Here is a 14,363-nt window from a genome sequence, read left to right as displayed (position 1 = left end):
CCCCTTTGACCCCAGGGAGTACACAGTCCTTTGGTCCCCCTAGCTACTGGATATGCTAACATCTTTCTCAACCAAACAATATGCTACAGGATTAAGAGAAGAGCAATCTGGGCTCTGCCATACATAGGAATAAGCCTGTGACTGGATGCCTGGCCAGAGATAGAGCAGTTGACAACTCACCAATGCCGACACAACCACATAAACTGCCAACTTTCATCTTAAATGAGGGCCATGTGGAAACATGCTCATGAACTATCATGATTTCCCTTATTGTGGTTCTTGTGTCTTTGAATAGCAAGGAAAAACATTTGTGTGAACTGCCATAAATTTGACTGAAAGATGTCTTTCTCAAGTTCTCAAAGCCAGCAGAGGGGAGAAGCATGAAGATGAAGACAGGATTAGTGAGGGATTTGTCACAGGAAAGGAGATGGAAAGTGCAGGCTCTCACGTTAAAAATTTGTGGTATAACACAAATGCTTCCTCCTTAAGTTCTTTCGTGTGTAGATCTGCCGCCATCTCTAGGAGGTCATCACTCATTTTTATATACATTTCCATGGGTACTTTGTCGCTGACTTCCACATTCATTCCTATGGAAATTAAAAATCTGAACCGCTCTTTTGGCAGAAGAGCTATGTCTTGGTATTTTTCCATGGTGCTCTTGTTCTACAACAGAAAAGGCAAGATAGAGGAACATCAGAAGCCACCTCCTAATATCCTGACATTCTGTCAGAATACTGTCTGACATTCACACATAAACAGTGTGTGTGTGTGTGTGTGTGTGTGTATGTGTGTGTGTTTGTGTGTGTATGTGTAAGTGTGTGACAAAGCTCTTACTAAAGGAATTAGAGTAAATTAAATACCACATGCAGTCATACAGCTCAATAAATTTAGTGACCTACCCAGTTTTGGATCTCCTTACTATGCTACTAAAGGGGGAGGTAGGGGAATGGATAGAAGGGAGGAAGAGGCACCTGGCATTCATATGTATAATAACATAGATTTTAAGTTAAATAACAACTAATTTAAAAAATGATTCCATTTCTTTAAATTTCTATATATGATTGCATGTCAAAGAACATTGTTTTCAAAAGGAATGAGACTTACCCCATTAGGGGCCATGGGAGTGAAAAGTCCCGGTGAGCTCTGTTGGTGTCTGAGACAGGATTTTAAAAATTTGCCTGTAAGCAAGAATAAAAGAACTTATGAAAACAAAACCTCCTCTTCTCCAGTAATTAATGTTAGTTTTTGCTCATATATGCATTGCTAACTTAATGACCACTACGGTCATAGGGGTGAAGGCTTTTAATCCTATTATACAGCTGATGAGGTTGTAGATATGACGTAACTTCAATTTCAATAGAAAAAACAGGGATTACATCAAAATGTTCTTCAAGAATTTACAGTAGACATCAATTTGAGATGGCAGTGGCTGCAGGCATCTGCACACCCACAGAGCAGCTCCAGGAGGCTTAGAGACCCAGGGAGGCACAGAGGGGAGATGAGAGAGCAGAGGATATTGAGAGAACGAAAGAACTCTGAAAGAATTAAAATATCAGGTCCTGTGGGAAGATGCCTTTTAAAAGCATTCTCATGAGATTGAAAAGAAGAAGTTGATGCTGGCTGATGGCAAGAACACAGCTCCATGAACAGGCCAAGTAGAAGTGAATCAGAGCTGCAGAAGCTCACACTAATGGAGATGGAGAGTGGTTCTTTATCTGAATTGAGCCTCCTCAAAAGAACTCCATAGACTGTGCTGTAGCTCCATGCCAGGTTTGTCCCTATAATCTATGCTGCCCCCTGAAGCCAAGTAGAAGTCAATGATCTGTGGTGTCATTGGCTTCCTCTGCAGTGGTATCTATGATGACAGACTCATAATTAAGAATGAGAAATGATTACAGGTGATTTGTACCTTCCCTCACATTAAAAAGAAACAGTCTAGACCAAAAGGCACTGAGGAGAGTCATTAACTTGTGATAAAGATGCTGAAGTGTTACTCTATACACTTGATGGCTCAGGCAGAAAGCAGGAATACTGGCGGTGGAGGAGGGCTCAGTTATATTTAAGAGGTGGGACAGTGAGACTTTGACCATGCTCCAGGGAAGATATGGTCAAGAAAACATAGACTTACTATAGTCTTTTTCAATTGTACTTTGGAATGGTCAAAAATTTTGGAGGGAAAACATGGGAGGAGAAGTAAGCTAGTGTGACTGGATGGTTTACAAAATCATTCCCAACATCATCAATAAAAATATTATCATTTGAGAAATTAAAAAGAATTTTAACATGAAGAAAATTTCCTTTAAAATTGGACAGAGCTTTGCTAGTGGTGGCACAGGTACCTCAGCTCCCAAGTGCTCAGGGAACACACCAAAAAACAAAACAGTCCTGGAACTGACATTACTCTTCAAGAGTTTGTTTTGAGAGTCACAACAGGAAACACTATTGCTTTTGTGTTCTAGACATGAAACACAGACCCATCACTCCCATCAAGTAATAGGCCTAACTGTAATAGCCCAGGTCCGAGAAACTTGCCTTCTGGTCCATGAGTAAGACATAGCTGCCTATCAAGCCTGGGTGGCCAGGCAACCCTGCTCATGGAGGTGTGGAAGATATTGCAGACATTTCCACTGATATCCTAACTACACTGTTCCACAGTATTAACATGGTAATTCTCATGAGGCAAAATTAGTGCAGGGAAGAATCATGGCCCTTACTTGACCTGTCTACATACCCAGCTCTCTGTGCTTCAGCTGAAACAGTCCCAGGAATAGTCTGGTTTCCTTCTTTCATACTCTTAAGACACAATACCTCAGAGAGCCCTTCCAGCCTGCTATCTCACCAAGGAAAGTAAAGACACATTTAGTGACAGGATGGAGAAATTCTCTGTCCAATTCAACCCTATGAAATGTCATATCCAAGACTACATTTAATGCCATCATCCTGATGTTCACCATTTTCCCCTTAATCCCACATTGTTTGATGCTTCCCAGTTTACGGAGCTGTCCATTAAAAAAGAAAAGAAACTATTTTTTTTCCCTACCTGACATCTTCAAGTCAGGAACAACAAAGAAAAGGAGTAGATATGGATTAAGGGATGAAAGAACAGGTTCTTGGTTTCTAAAAGTTGTAGGATCTGGATAAAGGGATGAGTACTCTGGTTGTTGGGTTTTGCAGTAAAAAAGTCCACGTCTGGGCACGATCAAAGATGCTCAGCAGTGAAGAACGTTTGGTCAGTTATTTCCAAGGTAACCTCATAACACTATCTAGTGCTGATTGGCTGAGGGAGGATGATGTCATTAAGCTGGTGAAAGCCAATGGCTATCCCAGAAGCCATGTATTAAAGGGACAGAGGGAACACCTGCAGGAAGACTAGAGCATCCTTACATGGCAGCAATCTGGGCAGCTGAAAGCATAAAACCCAGACTTGAAAGTTTCTGTTATTAAGACACTTAATTCAAGAACAGTGTCACAAGTTTGTTACAAGTGGACATTAATACAGTCATTAATCATTGACACAGGATTTTCTCATTTTACCTGATGTGGTGATATCTTTCTTACACAAATAAAGTCTTTCTGAGGTTCTGAGAATGGACTTTGCCACTAGTTAAAAATAGTGGTCTGCAGTACTGCCCAGAAAGACAGGAACTGATGTAGGTAGGCAGAAACAGGTTATAAGCAGGGAAAAACAGGAAATTCTTTTGTTCTCTATTGAGATGCTTAGGAGAAATAATGAGCTGTGGCTTGCTCCTTCTCTCTGATCTCTCACCATTTACATCTATATCTGACTCCCAAACAGACTTTATTTCTGTAAACAAGATATCACCACAAAAGGATAACATTAACATATTTTGATGCACAAATGATATCCTTGGTGAGTGTCTGAATTACTGTTTTCCTTTTGTAAAAGCTACCAAGACCAAAACATCTGTTCTGCCAGGAAGGATTTGATTGGGTGCTTGCTTACAGTTTTAGAGTCAGGCTAAGAATTTTTGGTTGTTTGTTTGTTTGATGTTTTAGACATGGTTCCCCTGTAGTACTTTGGAGCTTATCATGGAACTTGCTTTATAGACCAGGTTGGACTTGAACTCACAAAGATCTGCCGGCCTTTTCCTCTGGAGTGCTGGAATTAATCGAGTGTGCCACCAACACCCAGCTTAATTCAGAGATTTCTTAAATTAACTTCCATGAATGTATCAACATTTCCCACAACTCTCTGGCAGGGGAGTTGAGTAGCAAAGTGAATAGCAAGAAGGAAACATGGTCTTGGTCACTTCAAAAAGTTGCTTCATTTCATATTCATCACAGGAGAAATCCATGAGTACAAAGTCTCAGTTGTGAATATGTATCTATGCTCCAAATAAAAGTACCTGAATTCGAAAAAGAAACACTACAAAACTCAATGATCACAAAAAGTAAACTCACACACTCATAGTTGTGACTTCATCACCCCATTCTCACCAGTAGACAAGATCAGAAGAAAGAAACTTTAAAAAATATACATAATTAACACAGGTTTTGCCCCAGTTGGGAAGAGACATCCACCTGGGCCCAGCCAGGACAGCTTTAAAAAGCCTCAAACACATCCCGGCATGCTGAAGGCAGTGCATGTCATTTACCCATGGGAAAAAAGGAGTGAGAAGAAAATGGGCATCTACTCCTCCCAGGCTTTGATAAACTTCAGCAGGAACAAAGACCACAGGACAGGGCCTGCCATCACATCACTGCTGGATGAGAAACTTGATGGCCGAGGGCCTGCTCAAACCTGGGGAAATGTTTACACAGCACAGAGCAGTGCTCATAGTGATTGTCCATCTCCGTCCCTGGATGAGCTGCCCCTTCCTGGTAAGGTCAAGTAAGTACCTCTGGCTTTCCAAAACCTGGACAAACCTGAAGCCATAGCTATTATCCGAAAGCTTCAACCCCGGGTTTCCAGCATGCACACTGCTGCTTACCCTGTGAGGCCACATTCCCAGTCAATGCAGTCTACCACATTCAAACTGTTCCAACCAGCTCCTGCCAGCGCATCTTTGATGGCCTCTGACAAGAAAGCTGTACCGACTGCCACCAGTGCCACACCACCTAAATTAACCAACCACATCCATTTTTGCAATAGGCCTTGCCCAGTATCATCTCATACTGTTGCCAGAAACAATGCCCCATCACCTCCCAAAACTCAAATGCAATATCTGCGGCTAGACTTCAGCTGCCAACCAAATCCATAAAGGAAAGTGATATTCCACGACCATTCCCCCTAGCCCACCACAACAGAGCAGAGGTCAGAGAGGGAGGCCATGAAGAGGTGGGCCTCACATAAGCAACAGAACGCTGCCAAGTACACCTCTCTAACTGTGCATTTTCATTCTCTGGAAGAAGGATATGGATATGGAAGTTGATCCACATTATGGCTATATGATTACTTAGTATCAAAGCAATTAGCCAAATGCTGAAGTGTTGATAGAATTATTCTCCTTGTCTTTTATTTTCACTATACTAGTTACTGAACATGGTATGATTCTCAGAGTTTATATTATATAGTGATCACATTCCTGCTTGCTTCACAATTCCTATGACTCTGAACCTCACACCCCAGCACTTTACTCATTACTAGTCTGGGACAGAGCAATTTCTGCAAATGCATGAAATACAGGATTTCAGGTGTACACAGTCAAGCACTCATTGTGAAGTGAACATACCCATGGGTGACTCTCTTTTTGAAATGGTTTTAAGTTGATTCCTATGTTTATCGCAAGTTGTATCCAGTTTGAAATCATGCATTTCATGTTTTAATTTAATTTATATGTGTGTGTCATCCCCATGATTTCCTGTGTGGAGTGCCCAAGGGAGACAGAAGAGGGCACCAGATCTCTGGAATCTAGATTTCACTGAGTCCCTGAGTTTGAAAGTCAACATGAAATACTCTGTATTCATCCTGGGAATTGCAAGAAGAACAAGTGTCCTCATCTGCCGAGCCACCTCATCGAGCCCCATTTGGATCTGCATACTACAAACAACAGAATTACTTTTTATATAAGGCTGAAAAGACTGCACATTCTCAGTACATCACTGAGCTTCATCTTTGACAATGCTTTTGGACACTATGCTTGGTTCACTAATGTTCTGCACACAGTGATGCCATCAACAATGATGGGCAAGTACCTGTTTAAAAAATATACTGAGGTCTTTGGAAAGCTGTACATGAACCATGTTTTAGGATAGGTTTTGGCTCTGGAGGATCCATATACTTATATCCAACCATGCTGCAAACCATCCCATACCTCCCAGCAGAGTATTAAGTATAGCATTTCCTTCTGAAAACTCCCTTAGCTCTCTTTCCCACTTATTTCTCATTGGCCTTGGTTTGCAGCTACTGCAGGTTCACCACGTATTTCCCTGATGCCTCCTCAACTGATTGACAGTAAATCTGTGAGGACTGTCTTTTTCTTGTTCCTTTAGTAAGTTTGTTGACTTCTTTCTCGTGATTTACATATTTTATGTAATTGCAAATAATCCAGATATTAAATCATCTAATTGAGGAGTCAATAGCAAAGAATTTCTCTACAAAATACTCTCAGGTAACTCCTTAATTTGCTGGCAATAAACTCTTTACTTTCATGAGAGATCATTTGTCAACTACTGCCAGGATTTCTGGAGTGGTTTATATTTTCCTCCATTCAGGTCATTCCATAAACATTCAAGCCTATACTACAACAGGAACGTACATTTTAAGTGTATGTTGCACATTGACCTCTGACACTTTGGCATTGATATTTTATAAGGTCAAATAGAGAATGATGAATCGATTTATTTACTGACTTTCTTTTATTATCTTTCCTGATGTTCTGAACTAAATATGTTGCATCAGGGTAGGCTTGATCTCACATTAATATGATGGTCTCTAACCGTGCTTCCCCCACAACCCACACACACACACACACACACACACACACACACACACACACACACACACTCACACCAGTTTTAAAATTTCTTGAAAAAAATATATATTCTGAGTACTCAATCTGTGAGGCATCCAGAGACACCTGGGAATCATATTTTTTTATTTGTTTGTTTTTAGTTTTCACCAGAATAAGTATTTAGATCAGGCTGGCCTTGAACTCGCAAAGATATGCTTTCCTCTGCCTCCTGATTGTTGGATTAAATGCATGCACCAACAACACATAGTTGGAGTCAGAAGTTTTGAAACCATTAATTTTCTTTACTCTTTGTGTATGCTGAGATAGCCCCTATCACTTTTCTTCCTGGGCCAACTATCTGAGTGCTGAGCTTATAGGCATGCACCCTTCACCCATGTGAAAAATTTAATTTACCAAATATATCAGCACAGACTTCATTTTCTCAAGACATCCATGTCAAATGTTGTTCTGAATACTTCGTAATTATAAATAATAATCACAAAATTCTAATTGGGATCTCTCTTTAAACACTGTTTTCTGAAAATGATAAAAAGTGGGAGCACCTCCTTCCTACAAAGTAAATATTTTAGTAAGCAATGTCTCACTGGGGACCTGCCACCCTACTTTATTCTGAGAACCACAGGATATACTGACAGATACACAAAGCTATGCTAGGTATTTGGAAAGGGTTTATTAAGAGATTTCCAGTAATTTGGCTACAGAGATGGCTCAGCAGCTAAAAGCAAATGCTATTCTTATTGATGATAAGGGTTCAATACACATTAAACACATAATGTCATAGAACCATCTCTGTAAGTCCAATTTGAAAGAATCTAGTGCCCTCTCCTGGCTTCTGCAGAAATCAGCCACATACAAAGTGCACACGCCTACATGCCCTCAGACCATATGAAATAGTGCTGGGCATTGTAGTACGCACATGTAATCCTTTAAATGAAAAGAAATAAGAAGGTGAGGGCAGTTGTTCTCTAATTACCCTTATGTTGGAACAAAACCATCATTAGATTGGATTGAAAGTTGTGACAAACTCTGCTTCTGAAAACTGTAGGGTATTTGTTTGGTGAGTTATCAGTTGCTAGTTGATTCTCTTGTTCATTTATCATTCCTCTTTTTTTTTTCGGTTATTTCATTCCTGCCTATTTATCTATTTATTTATAATTTGGATACAATGTCTCATTTTGTGTTCTGTTAAATACTAATATATGAAGATGATAATGGCCTACATATAAATTGCTTAACTAAACTCTGAACAAACAATCTGGAGGATATGCATAAATATAAGTACACAAAAATAAAAGTGGGTGATACCAGGGGAAAATATCCAATACCTCAAAATGTAAACAGAATCCATTCATAAAAAATAACAAGCTGAGTGGTGCACTGAAAATAAAAAATACAGTAATCTGAACAGGATGTACAGAGAAAAAAACCCTGAGGGAATACAAGAGATGGAATTGAGAATCTCTGGCTTTTAAAATATGATAGGATAACAACATATAAAAGTCAAAGAAACTAGACCCTACAATATATTAAAACACCAGGGATGGAGAAAATGGCATATTCCATTACAAAGTAAAATGAAAACATCATCTATATACAAATCAAACATTAGAGAAACTGCTAGAAGGCTAATTCAAATTTACGGAGGATAACTATACCCAAGAAGTCACAGGAAAAAAATGAATTAACATTCGTAATAGTGAAGGTCCCAGACCCTCATGCAGACCCCTACTTGACTCCCATGACTGGCTGCAGAAAATTACCAGCAATATGTAGGCCGGTAACTTAGATGCGTGAAGTTAACCCCTATTTCCCCAAACCTCTGGGAAGTAAACAGTAGATACTCTTCATCTGGCAATGAACCAATCAGAAGATAGCCTGCAGGCTCTGGATGTGTTTTGCTGATAATATTGGAATGCAGGGCATAGCAACTGCCCAGTTATGACATCTAGGAGTAGTATCCTTCTGCAGGTGAGGCTGACCAGTCAACTCAGAACAGGGTGCCAAAGCCCAAAAGTGCAACAGTCTGGAGACTGTTGCTATGCAACTAGGAGACCCCCAGACATTCCACGTTCTCTACTCCAATATATGTCCTGCCCCACTGCTGCACAGGGTCACTCCTACTCTACACACTGTGACAGACTGACAGTTATCCCAAGTTAATTCAAAAGTAGACTCTTTGCTTTTGCACTGCATCTGGTCTCATTGTAGTGTTGGGGGTTCAGAGTCTGGGCACAACAAAACCACAAGAAGGAAAAACACGCATATATACACACATAATTTCTCTCTCTCTCTCTCTCTCTCTCTCTCTCTGTCTCTTACATACATACACACACACACACACACACACACACACACACACACACACACACATACACATTCACTCATTAATTACAGTACGAGGAATAACAGCAACAATATAAAATAAGAGAATCAAAACACTTGTTTATAGATAGCTCTCCAGACTTTTATCTAAATTGACCAATGCAAGGACTATGACTAATAGAATGGAAGTGAACAGGTTCCAGTCTTCTGGTGTAAAAAAAGACACACATCTCCACACCAAGAATAAACATTACCTAGGGTAAGGGTTTGGAAGAACATATTTGAAGCAAAGGGACATGTGGCCAGGATGTGGTAGTGCACATCTTTATTCCCAGCACATATAAGGCAGAGACATGTGGATCTCTATGATTTTGAGGGAAACCTTGTCTACAGATTGAGTTCTATGAAAACCAATCTACACAGAGAAAATCTGTCATGAAAAAATAAATATTAGCTAAACTTGGTGCTGAGGATAGAAACAAAAACTCTTAGTATAATGGCAAACCAAATTTAATGACATACAAAAAGTTCTTCACCATTATCAAAATGACTTCATTCCAGATAAACATGGTAGATTAAACATAGGTAAAACATCACAAAATTAAACTCAAGGATAGATATTACCTGACAATATCAAAAGATTCAAAAAACTTCTTTAACAAAGTTGAAAATCCTTTTATGATAAAAAAAAAAACCCACTGAAGAACCTAGAAATAATAGGAACATAGTCAATCTTATGCTAAGTAGGGAAAAATGTATTTCCACTAAAATAATCAAATAGACAAGTCTGTCTACATTACTCATTCTTGTACTTTTTTAATTTTAAATACTTTCATTAACTCTTTGATAATTTCATGCATTTTAATTTGATCATATGAATTCTCCTCTACCAACTCCTGCCACATTTAGCACTCATTCAATAACCACTCACTACTTTTTATTTTTTTAATTATTTTATTTTACATGTCAATCGCTGTTCCCAATCCCCTACAGCCTCCCTCCCTCTTACCCTGTCTCCCCCCTCACATGCAAGGGAAGGACAGAACTCAGCTAAGGACACACAGAACTCAGCAGGCATACCTCAGCCAGGCAAAGGAAAGAGGCCTTATTGGGGAGAAATGAACAAGGCTGACTCCCTCACACTGTGTCCCCTCACATACTGTCTTCCTGCAAGCTTTTATAAAATCCTTGGAGGGTGCGGTCTATGGAACCATGGAAGGAAAAAAGGTACTTGTCCCTAGCGACATTCACCAGAGCAAATCAAGTTGCCAGAGTCTCTGGCCTATTCAGTAGACTTATTATCATTAGGAGGGAAGAGAAATCAGTGGATGCAGTTAGTCTGAACCTCAAAACCTACTCCAGCACCAACTTTGATCTTCACCTACTACCTTGCTCCCCTTCATGTCCAGACTTTCAGTGAATCAGGCTACAAATGTACCTTGGAACATGGCAGGTTTCTTATCACCATCTCCAGAGGCATTTGCTTTCCAGAATATGATCCTGAATATAGATGTAATATCTGCCTGATGGAAGGACTCTCTGCTCTGCTGTAGACATCTTGGACTTTGTAGTTTCCTGGAGCAAGAGCTTGCTTGTTACTGTCCTGGGAGAGATAGGATATCAGGTGTGTCATGGTATTCTCTGGAATCACAACATGAAGAAAGATACCTGAGCATAGCCCAACTGCTCGGTTATTGTGTTACTCCATCAAAAATGCTGTCTGCACACACACACACACACCAGCACAGTGCAGCCCTGCCTTATGGCCCTCTTAAAAGAACTAGTCTCTTATGATTCTGAGGACAGAATATAGAAATTCCAATGAGATGGCACCAATAAATACAAACATACAATGTTAGATGTTCTTCTGTACATATGTTTCTCTCTTTTGTTAATGAATAAAACACAGACTGGGCAATACCCAGGCAGGGAGTAGAGGTAGACCTATAGGAGGAAGGAGGGAAGAGAGAGAGGGATGCATTTAGAGAGACTTGGAAGATGGGAGGTGCCTGGCACTCTCTGGTAAGATAAGGGCATATAGAAGTACATAGTAATTGTGGGTTAATAATTAAGAAAGAGCTAGACAATAGGAAGTCTTAGCCATCAAATAACACATTATATTTAATATAGTGTCGCTGTGTTTATTTGGAGTTGAAAAGGGGAGGGATCAGACAGAACAGAAACCTCCATCTTTAATCATACACATACTATGGGCCAAAAGAGATGAAGAATCTCAATTAGTAACAATGTCTATAAGGGATTTCAGCTCCCTCTGTCTGAATTCTACACGTTACAGGAAAATGATGCTGGCACCTTAAATTCCTGAGTATGTGGTCACACATAATGTATATTAGTGAACACATATATCATGTGTAGTGCACAGAAATCTGCTGATAGGAATGCCTCTCCGTAGGAATAACAAGTTCACGGGAAAAAACATTCTTTAAAAAAAAAAGAAAAATATAATATCAAAAGTAGTAATTAATAGATAAGACAAAGCCAGAGTGCCAAGGCAACCCCCTTGCGTTTATCAGAGCAGCCCTGTGCTGGACTCACTAAAATCTACATGGGCATTCTGTCCTCTGGGAAGGCTAACCTACTGTCCTTCCACTCCCTTGAGCAGCAACAAATGCATGAATATCATCTATAACCATATCTCTTCATTCTCTCGCCTTTTACCGTATGTCTAATTCAAGACATCTGGTTCTTTTGAGGCATCAAATCAAAATTCAGCTAAAGTATTGACACAGAAATATCTCTGATCTGAAGCCCCACATCTCTTTTCACAAGAACCAGCTGTGATCCTAAGAAGTAGTGGGTTGGCCTGATTTTCACAGGCATGGAAGGAAATCACTCCCTGACTCAGGAAGAAGGCACCAGCCCGTGTCATTTCTGAGGCTACCCTGCCATCTAGTGGTCGACTAAAGTACCATCCTTAAGACCCCTAGAGCTTTGATGGCTAGTATTTCACAGAGCTGGCAAGTTACATGTGCAACACTTTCAACTGTTGCAAGCAGCTGTGCTGAGGCCTCTCTTCTGAACAGAGGTAGACTAAAGTAGTTCCAGGTCTTCCGAACCTGAAGGGGGGGCTAGCTGTCTTCATTTCAGCTAGGTGAAAGGTCGCAAGCAACACAGGCAAAGTTTAGTTTTTGTTTCTACACCTTTCTCTCTCTAACTTGCCAATATTATGAACCACCAAGAAAGGATGCACAGGGAAATGTGAGGCCTGCAGCCAGCATCTAATTCTCTGTGACTCTACATCTCAGAAATGGGGGTAAAAGTATGAAATGAGTGCATGCCCTTGCAGTCTATAGTGAGACCTCTTGGAAACTCCTCTGGTGTCTCAGGAATAACTACCAAATCCAAAGAGATTCAATTTTACGCGAACTTATTACAGAAAACCAAACCGATTTTACTCAGTAGGGTCAAGCCACAGAAAGACACCAGCTAATTTTAACAATATACATAAAAAAAAAAACTGGTATAGTGGTTCTTACTTTTAATGCCAGCACTCAGGATGTAGAGGCAGGTGGATCTCTTTGAGTTCAAGACTATTCTGGTCTACACATACTGAGTTCCAGGACAACCTGAACTACATAATGAGACACTGTCTAGGAAATGAAAATCTACCAAAGCTCTATTGTAGACAACATGGGTTCAGGACAGCCTGAAAAGTGACTTCCACTGGTTGAAAGTCTACGGAGTTGCATTTGAAAAACAGACCTTAGGCTATGCATGATATGTGTAAAAGCCTCTACTGTTGATGACTCCAAATACTAAATGTGGTGTCACCTCCTGACCAGGGTGATGCATGTGACCCAGCTTTAGGGTTCTATTCCCAGTGTGTCTACTTCAATGCAGGAATGGTTTGCCCAGCAGATTGCCCGCTATTGAGCTGCAGGAGAACTCAATAGTACATCTGTTGCATATCAAGTGGAAAACCAGGGTTCCATCCACAACATTGTGGGGCCTAACAAATAAAGTGAAGGGAAATGAGGTCTGATGTCAGACTCTATTCGCCAATGGCTTCTGGTCACATTGCTAAAGTAAAAGAATAGAGACAGCAAATGAGTGAGTGGGTAGGGGAGCTAGGCACAAAGACTGACAACCAGAGCTTAATATCTTAAACTCAATGAGAGAAGGAAAGAAACAACTATTACAAGTTCTCTTCTGACCTCCACATACATGACATGGTGTCAACACATGCATGCACAGAAACGCAATAATTAAACCAACCAACCTGACAGATGCTGCTGCCACTGTATCCATGTCCTCCTCAATCAAATCCCTCCAGCTCAGATCACCAATCCTCACTGTTTTCAGTCCATTATTTCAGTCAAGTGCAAAATCAGAGCCAGGAAGTTCATAATGTGTGTCTTCTATTTTTGAGGGCATGAGTGAAGCTGTGTATCATCTGTTAAGCAGTGCCCTCTGGCAGAGTACTCCAAGTCATTGTGTGAAACAATCACAGGAGAATCCACACTCCATGATCTGAAAAAAAAAAAAAAACAGAATCTAAAGTGTCTTGAGAAACTTACAGGCCAGGCATTGGTGGTATACTGCTTTAATACCAGCAATCAGAAGGCAGAAGCAGGAGGTTCTCTGTGAGTTCAAGACAAGCCTGCTCAACAAGAGCTACTTCCAGAACAGCCTCCAAAGCCACAGAAAAATTCTGTCTCAAAAAAAGAAAGAAAACAACCAGAAAAACCTTCAGATCATATCAATTCTAGCTTTAAGTTTTCAGATCAAATTGTTCAATCAAAAAGCCCATGCCCAAACATTTTGGATAAGATGAGAAATGCTCACCCTCTGCTGTCCTCATGCTGTTCACACAGAGATGTCTTGTGGGAAAGAAAAAATGACCTGCCTCTCTCACATACAAGTATCCATTGAAAAGTACCAGAACAGGACATGGTAGTGATCTCTTACTATCCTGTCACTTCACAGACTGTGGAACATGTATGCATGTGTGTATACCCCTTTCATACAATGAATGAAATAAAATAGTGATAAAACTTAGTAGATTGCAACTCTCTTGACCCCTTTGGTTCTAATTGCATACTTGGAGATGATTCCTTTCTAACAAGTAATTTTGTAAGTGGTGAC

The sequence above is a fragment of the Phodopus roborovskii genome, unplaced genomic scaffold (assembly GCF_943737965.1).
Source record: "Phodopus roborovskii unplaced genomic scaffold, PHOROB, whole genome shotgun sequence".
In the NCBI taxonomy this organism is placed as follows: domain Eukaryota; kingdom Metazoa; phylum Chordata; class Mammalia; order Rodentia; family Cricetidae; genus Phodopus; species Phodopus roborovskii.
Note: the sequence above shows the minus strand (reverse complement) of the source record.